This window comes from Lacerta agilis, chromosome 8 (assembly GCF_009819535.1).
Source record: "Lacerta agilis isolate rLacAgi1 chromosome 8, rLacAgi1.pri, whole genome shotgun sequence".
Taxonomy (NCBI): domain Eukaryota; kingdom Metazoa; phylum Chordata; class Lepidosauria; order Squamata; family Lacertidae; genus Lacerta; species Lacerta agilis.
The window spans coordinates 82,914,270-82,926,174 of NC_046319.1; the positions used below are offsets into that span (position 1 = coordinate 82,914,270).

Genomic DNA, 11,905 nt, shown 5'->3' on the forward strand with positions numbered 1-11,905 from the left:
AGAATCCTCATTTATCCCTACAAACAACTTGGGAAGGCCTGTTTATGATAATGGAGGGTGAGTCTCCTCTGCACACCCACCAAATATAAAATTGCATCAGCTCTCCGGGATTTCAGAGGTGGAACACCCCCCACCTTGACCCTGGAGGTCCTGCCTTGGGACTGAACCTTCCACATGCAAAGGTCTTCCACTGAGCTCTTCTACAAATTAAAAAGTAGCTGTAAGGTGTTTCAGTGGTTGCCATTGAGCAATCAGGCAAACGCAGAACTTCTAAACACTAAGTTCTTTATTGTGCAGATATTTACAGTGGAGCTAAAATAAAGACGTCCAGCTCATCCCTCTGCAGAGTCCGGGAATATCCGGTTCCGGTTCTTTGCCCAGCATAAAAGGCACGGGATCCTGAACCCCCGCCTCCCCCCTCTACGTCCTTCCTCCCTGCTACAACGGGGCAACGGAAAGGGTTCCTCTCCCCCTCTTCCCGCTTGGTGCAGGGGCTCTCCATCCCTGCCACAGCCCCTGCTCCCACTTCCTGTCCCCATCTCCCCCTCCCCACTGGAAGAGCGATCGCTTCCTCCACCGGGGGGGGGAAGATGACGAGCTGCTCAGTGGAGACGGGGGTTCCCGATACTGAAACAGCCCCGGGCCCGCTTGCAGCTTCGGCGAGGGCGATTTCCTGACAGTAGGCTTTGGGTCCACGGCTTAATTTGATGTGAGGTGCCTCACAGCTCAGACTCAGAAGTTGTTTTTCAGGGCGAGAGAGCTTTGCCCCAGAAGTAGGCACCGAACGATAACAAAGAACATAGCCTCCGAGCATATGAAGAATGCATTTTCCTTGCTGCTGCGGAACTGCAGCTTCCCCACACGTGACTCAGTCGGTAGAGCAACGGACTCTTAATCTCAGGGCCCCGCTTTGGGCAAAAGATTCCTGCATTGCGGGGGGTTGGACCAGATGACCCCATAAACTTGACATGAGTCAACAGTGTGATGCAGCAGCTAAAAAAGCCAATGCAATTCTGGGCTGCATCAATAGGAGTATAGCGTCTAGCTCAAGGGAAGTAATAGTACCACTGTATTCCGCTCTGGTCAGACCTCACCTGGAATACTGTGTCCAGTTCTGGGCACCACAGTTCAAGAAGGATACTGACAAGCTGGAACGTGCCCAGAGGAGGGCAACCAAAATGGTCAAAGGCCTGGAAACGATGCCTTATGAGGAACGGCTTAGGGAGCTGGGTATGTTTAGCCTGGAGAAGAGAAGGTTAAGGGGTGATATGATAGCCATGTTCAAATATATAAAAGGATGTCATATAGAGGAGGGAGAAAGGTTGTTTTCTGCTGCTCCAGAGAAGCGGACACGGGGCAATGGATTCAAACTACAAGAAAGAAGATTCCACCTAAACATTAGGAAGAACTTCCTGACAGTAAGAGCTGTTGGACAGTGGGATTTTCTGCCAAGGAGTGTGGTGGAGTCTCCTTCTTTGGAGGTCTTGAAGCGGAGGCTTGACAGCCATCTGTCAGGAATGCTTTGATGGTGTTTCCTGCTTGGCAGGGGGTTGGACTGGATGGCCCTTGGGGTCTCTTCCAACTCTAGGATTCTAACCCATCAGGGATACCCATGCTGCAGGACATCTGAAAACCAGGCTCCGTAAATGGGAACGCCTTCCCCCTAATCCTTAGTGAGAAAGAAAAAAGATTCTTTGCCCATTCTCAAAGGCACTCTTGTCCTTATGATTAGCCCCCCAAAAAGGATTAATGGCTAACAAAATTAAGCTCCCCCTGGCTCTCTTTTCCTTCCAAAAGGCTAAAGGAATGGCTGTTTAGAAACAATGCCAGCCTCCTTCCCTTTTATGCTCAGGCCAGAAGATGCCCCCCTCTCTGTGCCCTGCCTTATCAGCCCTTGTGACTTTTTCAAATATTGCAAATATTCTTACTGCAGCTAAACAAACACCGTGTTTCTCTTATGGCCCTTGCAGAATTATTGCGGCACCAAAGCAAGCACAGCGGCAGCTTCCCTTGGGTCGCCTGTGGCGTCCCCTGCCAATAGACTTGGCAAACACGTATCGGTGTACACAGAGGTTTGTTTGGCTTCTCTTTTGGCACGTAGCTGAGGCATGCACCTTGCAAACGGACTGGCCAGGGCACTCCAGTCTGGGATCTGTTATCCAGAGTTTGTGGGGCATAAACAGGACAGTGGCTCTAAGCGTACACAGAGTTCATTCTCTTTCCCCCCACAGGTGTCCACGCCTGCCTGGGATCAGGGAGCACAGAATCCGTGCCAGAAGCTGTGGTCGCTAGGTAGATCGGAGGCATCTCATTTTCCGAAATTGAGCATCCATGCTACTGAAGGTGCCAGAGGAAATATATGGTTTGATTAGCCAGAGTGAGAAGCGGACATTCACAGACACTCTTTTCCAATAAAGGGCTTTGGTCCAGCTAGCTTAGTGTTGTCTACACTGACCGGAAGCAGCTCTTCAGGGTTTCATTTTTTAATTGGAAAATCCAATAAATTCTTTAAAAAAAAAAAAAAACTCTGGGCACTAACAAAATCACCAGTTTGTATATAAAATAAGTAACCTACAATTGCCTGCTGGGATTAATTCAGATTTTGACCAATTAATTGTATATCCTGAAATTCTACAAAATCTATTACTTTTATTAATTCTGGTCAACTAATAAAGAGTAATAAACCTAAAAAAAAAAAAAGAGTGCCTCTGGACAATGTTTTGTTGTGTGACCCATGGTTCTTCTGCGTGAAAACTTTTGCACATGGTGTTTGTTGCCGTCAAAATGTCAGCCTGCATTCCTCATCCACCTTAATAATAATAATAATAATAATAATAATAATAATAATATATTTATTTATACCCCACCCTTCCCCGGCAAACTGGGCTCAGGGCGGCTAACACCAATAAAATCACAACAAAAACATAAAACAATTCATTAAAATACAGATTAAAATACAATTTTAATTTAGACTGCCGCCTCATTTTTTAAGTAGCCCACCAATCACCCCAAAAGAATGAAACATCAGGGTTAAACTGAAACCAACCCAAAGGCTAGGTGGAACAGCTCCGTCTTGCAGGCCCTGCGGAAAGATGCCAAATCCCGCACGGCCCTGGTCTCTTGTGACAGACCGTTCCACCAAGTCGGGGCCAGTACTGAGAAGGCCCTGGCCCTAGTTGAAGCCAACCTAGCATCCTTGTGGCTCGGGACCTCCAAAAAGTTATTATTTGAGGACCTTAAGGTCCTACCCGGGACATACCAGGAGAGGCGGTCGCTTAGGTCCCTTTAATCTTAATGCAACCTTTCTGGTGAAAATCCACTCATATAAAAATAAACCTCTGGCCAATATGACTTTGCAAACTACCCCTGTTAACTGTGTGCCTTGTCAATCCCATAATTTAGCAGCAAGTGTGCCACACCCACAGGATTGCTGTGTGCGAATTCACATAGGTCAAACAGCCACCAAGAGACTTCCGGTTAGGTGCCGAGTCAATGGCGGACGGGAGTCCGATGGCTCCGTCCTCCGTTAGGCGATAGGGAGCTCCGTGCCTGCGCCACGGGTCCCTTAAAGCCACGGGAAGAGCGTCCCGTGGACCGACAGCTTCGTGGGTCCCAGACGTGCTGTCTTCGTTCCCGATTTACCCTCGTAAGGGGGAGAATCGGGTGAGCGGAGCTCCAGCACGGGACTGAAGAAGCGGCTGCCTGCGGAGGATCAAAGCAGCGATCCCGCCAGACCCGAGCACCCGGCACTTCCTACATAGAAACTTCCAAAGAAACTCTGTAAGTCAAAATTTTGGATTATTTCACAAGTTTAAAGAGCACTGCTTGCAGAGGAAACTCTAAAAGGAAGCCTGTTCCCTTTGAACTGTTTGTGCGAGCTTGGTAGCGCTAAAGGATCAAAGCCGCGGCTAACGGGAAAGTTTTGCGAACTCTGCCAAACTTCTTAAAAGTGATTTAAAAGTTGTTTAAAGTTTGTTTAAAGTTCCAAAAACAGTTGATATGGCAAAAGAAGAAGCCCCTCACCCTCTGGATTAGGATTCCGGGTCAGTAGCGGGCTGGGTTATATTGTTGCCATTTTTTCTTTGTTGGTGTTCCAGTGTTACAGTGACTGTTTACCAGTGGAGATACTTTGACTCTTTTACAGCCAGATACAAGTTACTTTAAAGACTTGGTGGTTACACTGCAAGTGAGAAAACAGCTACTGGCTTGGGCTATTTAAAATAGACTCTTCTTGGCTTTAAGGAATTTACAATTTTGAAAAATCTGAACTCTTTGCCTAAAAGTTGGATTAATGGACTATTGTGGACTCCTGGCTCAGCAGCCTCTTTGTTCTCAGAAGGCTAGCTGCAGGCCACCTGGTGTTTACTTTTGGGACTGTTGGTCTTCTGCTGTGAATGTCTGAGATTGTTACTATAGCAACTGGAGTGACCTTGAGATTACAGTTACAGAGCCCACAAGGAATGGAACTTAGATCTAAAGGAACTGGCTCTGAAAAAAGGAAAGGCTCTGTTTCCTTAACTCTTCAGGAACAAATGGAGAAATTGGCTGCAAGTGTTGCAGAAATTGCAGAAGGCCTAAAAAGTGTCACCGAAGGGTTGAAGCAAACACAAGAATCGGTCAATGCTATTGGTGCATCAGTGAATACAACAGTCAACTCTGCAATAGAAAAGCTCCAAGTGGATATTAAGGCCGATATTAAAGCCTCCACCCAAACGCTAGAGAAATCGATTGGACAAATTGAGGAAAACGTAAGAAAGAACAGAGACGAAATTAATAAAATTGGGCAGGAGGTGACTACGTTAAAAAAAGATTCGGAGGAAATTAAAGTGGTCAGAGAAAAAATAAAAAAGGTGGAGGAAAAACTGGACAATTTAGATTTGGAGCAGATTGAAAATATTGGAACACGACAGAGGACTGTGGAAGAGTCTCTTGCTTTTTTGCAACTACATCAGAGAGAAGGAAACCTAAGAATAAGGGGTCTTCCAGAATTGGAGGGGGAAGACCTGAAAGCCTATATTGTGAAGCTATTCTCGACTTTTTGGGAGTTGGAAGAGGTAAACGTCTCAGCACGCATAGTGAAGGCCTTCAGATTCGGACCAAGAGGTTCCAGAGGAAAGAAAAGCACTAAAACAGTCAGTGACTGTTTGATTGTGCTACACGATAGGCACGACAGAGACTATTTTCTGGATTTACACTATAGAAACAACCTGGTGGTACAGCAGAATAAAGTAATTTTTTATAAGGATATCCCCAGATTCTTTTTAGATAAAAGAGCTCCTTATAACGACCTGGTGACGGAGCTAAGAAGAAGAAAAATCTCCTTCAGTTGGGAATTTCCAGAAGGCCTGGCATTCACGTTTGAAGGGAAAAAGATAAGAATAAGGTCCTTGGCGGATAAGCAAAAGTTTCTGGACAAGCATCTGGAACATTTCAAAGGAACTCCATTGGATCCAGCACAGCTCTACAAGTTTCCAGAAGTATTCCCACCACCGCCGGGACCACCAGGACCAAGCCAAGATCCAGAACAAGATAAGAAAGGACAGGCAACTGGAGGAGAGGAATAAACAAAGAAATGGCGCTCAAGTTAATGACTTGGAATGTTCGGGGATTAAATCAGAGACCAAAGAGACGCAGAGTGTTTTACAGCATAGAAAAGAAGAATTTGGATATAATATGTCTACAGGAAACCCACATAGTTCGGCGTCACAGAAGATTGTTACAGAACAAAAAATTAGGCCAAGAATTCATATCATCGGACAAGGTCAAGAAGAGAGGAGTAGTGATTTACGCAAAGGAGAAATATAGCCCAAGACAGCTATTTAAAGATGAAGAAGGGAGATACATCGCAATTGAAATTAATGTACAAGGCGAAAAATTTTTAATTCTGGGACTCTACGCACCAAATGATGGAAAGTCGATTTTTTACAAAAAAATCCATGACTTGCTGTTGGATTATTTGGACTATAAGGTAGTTTGCCTTGGAGACTTTAATGGGGCAGTTTCCACATTAATGGACAGATCTCAAAGAACAAAATTAACAAATGATGGGAAACTCCCAAAGACTTTCTTTGAAATGGTGGACAACTTGAACTTGGTAGATTCTTGGAGATTAAAAAACCCCACAGAAACAGAGGCAACGTACTTTAGTGAATCTCAGCAGTCATGGTCGAGGATAGATTACGTCTGGATCTCGAATGAATTGGCTCCAAAACTACAAAAAGCAGAAATCGGTCCTAAAACGCTTTCAGACCACAATCCGGTACAGGTAAACCTAAAAATGATTTCCAAGGATTCTTTTAGGTGGAGAATGGATGATGCATTGATGAGAGATACCAAGCTAGTAGAAAGAGCGGCGAAAAAGATGAAAGAATATTTTCAAATCAATTGGAACTCAGATGTGGAGAAAAGGACTGCCTGGGATGCAAGTAAGGCGGTAATGAGAGGATTCCTCATTAGTGAAAAGGCAAAAAAGAAGAAACAACAAAGTGCAGAGATGGAGAGACTGTTGAAATTAATCAAAGAAAAGGAAAAAGAACTAAGAGGACATCCTAGATGTGTTAAAATTCAAAAAGAAATCAAATACTTGCAATCCCAATATGCTAATATTATGAATCAAGATATCGAATGGAAAGTGAAAATGATGAAACAAAGAACATTTGAATCTGCAAATAAATGTGGAAAACTACTAGCTTGGCAATTAAAGAAAAGACAAAAGGCAAATGTCATCAGTAAATTGGTAGTAAATGGAAAAAATGTAGAGAAACCGGAGGAAATCAGATGGTGTTTTCAGAGATTCTATAAACAACTGTACAAGGAGGAGAAGATAGATGACGTAGAGATAGACCGATTCCTGGAGAAGAATGGACTGCAAAAGGTCCCAGAGGAAAAACTAATAACTCTCAACCACCCAATAACGACACAAGAAATAGAAGATGCAATAAACAACATGCAACTGGGGAAGGCTCCAGGACCGGATGGATTAACAGCAAAATACTACAAGACATTGAAAGACTGGCTATCACAGCCGTTAAGAGAAACTTGCAATAGAATACTAGAAGGAGATAGGGCACCAGAGACGTGGAAAGAAGCCTTTATCACACTGATTTTAAAACCAGATACTGATAAGACTTTAATGAAAAACTATCGTCCAATATCCCTTTTGAATGTGGATTATAAAATCTTTGCAAATGTTCTGGCTACAAGGTTGAAAAGAGTGTTGAAAGACTATATACATAGAGACCAAGCAGGTTTCTTGCCAGGAAGGCAAATATGTAATAATACGAGGATTATTGTGGACATTTTAGAAAAACTGGAGAGAGACATAAACACAGATGCAGCACTATTGTTTGTTGACGCAGAGAAAGCTTTTGATAAAGTATCCTGGACATTCATGAAAAAGAATTTGGAAAAGATGGGAGTTGGAGAAAAATTTTTAAATGGCATAAAGGCCATTTATACAGAACAAAGAGCAAAAGTTATTGTAAACAGTGTGATATCGGAGGAGATCGAAGTAGAGAAAGGAACAAGACAAGGGTGCCCTATCTCCCCTTTACTTTTTATCACGGTCCTGGAAGTCCTTCTGAATATGATTCGGAAAGATAAACAGACAAAAGGAATTAAAGTGGGAGAGAAGGAATACAAATTACGTGCCTTCGCGGACGATTTGATGCTATCCCTGCAAGAACCAGAAGGCAGTGTCCCCAGAGCCTTGGAATTAATTGAACAATTCGGACTTGTAGCTGGCTTTAAACTAAATAAGCAGAAAACCAAGGTTTTAGGTAAAAATATGAGTGCAGAACAGATCCAAAGAATTCAAGAAGCCACAGGCCTCAATTTTGTCAAATCCGTAAAATATCTAGGTATCAATCTCACAAGTAAGAACTTGAACCTGTTTAAGGACAATTATGAAAAACTGTGGATGGAGATAAAAAAAGACATGGAGATTTGGACAAGACTCAAATTGTCGTTAATGGGAAGAATAGCAGTGGTTAAAATGAATGTCCTACCAAGGATGCTGTTTTTATTCCAAGCCATACCAATTCTGGACAAATTAGACTGTTTCAAAAAATGGCAAAAGGACCTATCGAAATTTATATGGCAGGGCAAAAAGCCTAGAATAAAATTTAAGATCTTAACAGACTCTAAAGACAGAGGAGGCTTTGCCCTGCCGGACTTAAGGCTTTACTTTGAAGCTGCGGCCTTTTGCTGGTTAAAGGATTGGTTTAAACTAGAGAACGTGGACGTGTTGGACTTGGAGGGACACGATAATATGTTTGGATGGCATGCATACCTTTGGTATGACAAGGCTAAAATCCACAGAACTTTTAAGTCTCATATTGTGAGAAAATCCCTATATCAGGTTTGGACTAGATACAAAGACTTGTTTGAGAGAAAGACTCCTAGATGGATCTCCCCAGTGGAGGCCAAGGCATATAAGAGACCGAATATGTCTGCAAACTGGTTAAGATATATGGACATATTGCAGCAGGAAGGGGACTCCTTTAAGCTAAAAAGCTATGATCAAGTAAAAAGTCAGGTCCCCGACTGGCTGCACTACTATCAGGTTTACGAAACATTTAAAATGGACAAAAAAATTGGTTTTCAAGTAGAAAAATCAAAACTGGAAACAGAACTGATAGAATCGAACTTTAAAAACCTTTCCAAAATGTATAATCTTTTGCTAGAGTGGCATACAAAAGATGAATTGGTTAAATCCTCAATGATAGATTGGGCAAAAGATGTCGGACATAATATTATGATGGATGACTGGGAGAGATTGTGGCAAAAAGGTATTAAATTTACTGCTTGTCATGGTTTAAGAGAAAATATAATGAAAATGGTTTATAGATGGTACTTGACACCAGTTAAGATTGCTAAGATGAACACCAAAATGTCAGATGTATGTTGGAAATGTAAACATGCGAAAGGTACCTTTTTTCATATGTGGTGGTTGTGCCCAGTGGTAAGTGCCTTCTGGGACAAGATTTATAATGAGCTTAAGAAGGTAATGAAAGTTACCTTTTGTAAGAAACCAGAGGCATTTCTCCTGAGCATAACCAATGAAGAGATACCCAGTCAGGATAGAGTGTTTTTTATGTATGCCACAACAGCAGCTAGAATTTTATTGGCAAGAACATGGAAAGGTGAAGAGATACCAACGGTGGAGGAATGGCAGATGAAGATGATGGAATATATGGAACTCGCTGAACTGACCGTCAGAATCCGAGACCAGAGGGAGGGGAAGGCGTCGCAGGAGTGGAAAAAATTCAAAGACTATTTGGTTAAATCAGTTAAACTGAATATCTGAGTAGAATTAAACAGAACATCGGCTTTGGTAGATATGTGTTAGATATGAATGGTAAGAGGAATTGTTGTTATGTGAAAGATGTATGTGTCAAAATATGTTAAGATAGGTTGTTAAGATAAGATACATAGTTATTGAGATATTTGACTAAGTGAAAGCTAAGTATATTAAAATTTAGGTAAAAGTGAATTGAACAATATATAAAGCTACCTTGAAGAAGTATATGTTTTTTGAAGACAGTGGAGGGAACGGGGGAAGTCCCCAAACAGAGAAGTTAGAAACAAGAAATATTTAAAGAAAGATATTGGTTAAGGTTTGTATATGTTTATTTTTATGTTTTTATTGTTGTTATTGTTTTGAATGTTGATTATGTATATTGTTGATTATGTTTAATGTTTATTGTGTTTTTATCGATGTTTATGCTATGTGTTGTTGTTGTATTTTGTTCTCTTTTTTCTATTGGAAAATAATAAAACCTTATAAAAAAAAAAAAACAAACAGCCACCAAGAAGTCCAACAAGCATATTGTTCTGGCATACTGCAATGACATTTTGATTTCCCAAGATGGAACAGACTGTGCCTTTGCCTCACGCCACCTCTGTAGTTTTCCAAACTGGCCCCAGTCCCATCACTGCCTGGCATGATATTCACTAGGCACAGTCCTTAGATACATCCCCAATATTTGCATGTTTTCAAATTGCAGAAACTGATCAAAGGTTTGGATTTTGTCCATTTCTCCAGACCTCCACAAACCTCCACTAGTAAGGCTCGACTTTAGAAACTCCTTTCAGCAACGCCAGCATGCCAATACCTGAGATAGTGAGATAGCCCACAAGCATGCACAGAGTGCAATTCATTTGCCATTGAGTAAACACTGCCTCTCTATTACTTCTCTGGCATGCTTCCCCCTCCCCCCCAAAAAAATAAACTGAAGGAACTGCAAGAAGCAAATAATGTAATACCCAAAATTTAATAAAACACAAATTGCTACTCCTTTCTTTAATATATTATTTTCATTGCCTATTTATCCTTAATGCACTGAAACCAAAACAGCCCCAAATGTGCCCATAAGGTGCCATCCTACTAGCCTTATTTGGACTCCTTCAGGGAACTACAGGGAACCAGGCAGAGGGCCTTCTCGGTGGTGGCGCCCGCCCTGTGGAACGCCCTCCCATCAAAGAGATAAGCAACTACTTGACATTCAGAAAATACCTGAAGGCAGCCCTGTTTAGGGAAGTTTTTAATCTGTGATATTTTAATGTATTTTAATATTTGTTGGAAGCCGCCCAGAGTGGCCGGGGAGACCCAGCCAGATGGGCGGGGTACAAATAATAAAATTATTATTATTATTATTATTATTATTATTATTATTATTATTATTATTATTATTATTAAACTGCGTTTCACATCATCCAATCCAGCAACTTAGGCTGCTGCAATCCTCACCCCGCTTCCCTAAGAGGTGAGAGCAAGCTGCGTTGAATTCAACAGGATTTCCTTCCAAGTAGACAGGGCTAGGCTCGCACTGTAAAAGACTGCAGTCTGACATCATGCAAATCGAGACTGAAACGTTGCCAAGTTTTATGGCACTGCACTCTCACCCGGACAGCAATTTAAGGAGCAGGTAGCAGGTTTCACTTCACGCCCGGGGCAATGAAGCCTCAACCTGGAAAGCTGGCGGCACGGGCAGGTGGCGACTTACCTGAACTGCCTTTCTAAAGAGTCACACAAAGCAGCCCAGCTTCATGCGGATCAGCGATCCCCGCACCAGATCGAAACCCAGTGTCTTGCTTGAAGCTTGGAGGCTGCATCGACAGCGTGACCCTTCGCGTTTCCCCCGCGCGCGCCTGTCAATCATTAAACAGGTGTCCTACTAGCGCAGTTGTTGCCACATCACCCACAGCGGTGAGCGCGCAACAGGCGCAGCTGGCTCCATCCTCTCCTCTGCCGGGCGCGCACACCTTGATGGATGGAGACCTGGCTGGAAGCGACGCGCTGAGAAAGGGGATGGACTCTATAAGCGAAGGGTTGAAAAGGGCAACCCCTCTGCCCCAAACCTCTGCCGCTTTTCCTCCCACTTCCGCCCTCCCTCCTCAACAGGTGAGCTGTGTTCTCTCTCTCTCTGCAGATACCTGCACAAAGAGAAACCAGGAGCAGGGAGGGAGGGTTGCCAGGTAATTTGATTCTCCAACGGTAACACAGGGGGGGGGGAGAGCCCAACCCATCGGTGCACTCCCTCGGACAAGCCGGGTGCCTCTCTTCTCCCTTTGCAACGAACAAGAAATAAAGCGCACACTCTGCACCGTGGAAGCAAGGGCTGCAGTAAGCAATGAAGAGGCAAGAGAGGAAATATTAAGTACATTTTCGCACAGCAGTAAGGAGAAATGGTGGCATTCTCTCCCCACTAATGTGAATGGCTGTACAAAGATTATTAGGCAAATCTGGGGAGGAGAAAGCGATCAATGACTGCCAAGTCGGAACAAAATTTTAAAAAATGGGTATTTTGGAGGAAATTATTTTGACTTTAAAATATTGTTAAAAGGCAGTTAAAAAAAAAAGATCATGGCATCACACAGAAAGGAGGCCGAACCGACTTCTGAG

At 43.0% G+C, this 11,905-nt stretch overlaps 1 protein-coding gene across 1 annotated transcript in view; it reads right to left on the minus strand.

The window, feature by feature from the left end:
- SYNE4 (spectrin repeat containing nuclear envelope family member 4) overlaps positions 1-11,105 on the minus strand; it is a 39,907-nt gene extending 28,802 nt beyond the window's left edge. The window contains 1 exon segment of the mRNA XM_033158622.1: positions 11,007-11,105. The gene's annotated coding sequence lies outside the window, so the exon portion shown is untranslated.
- Positions 11,106-11,905: the final 800 nt, after the last annotated feature.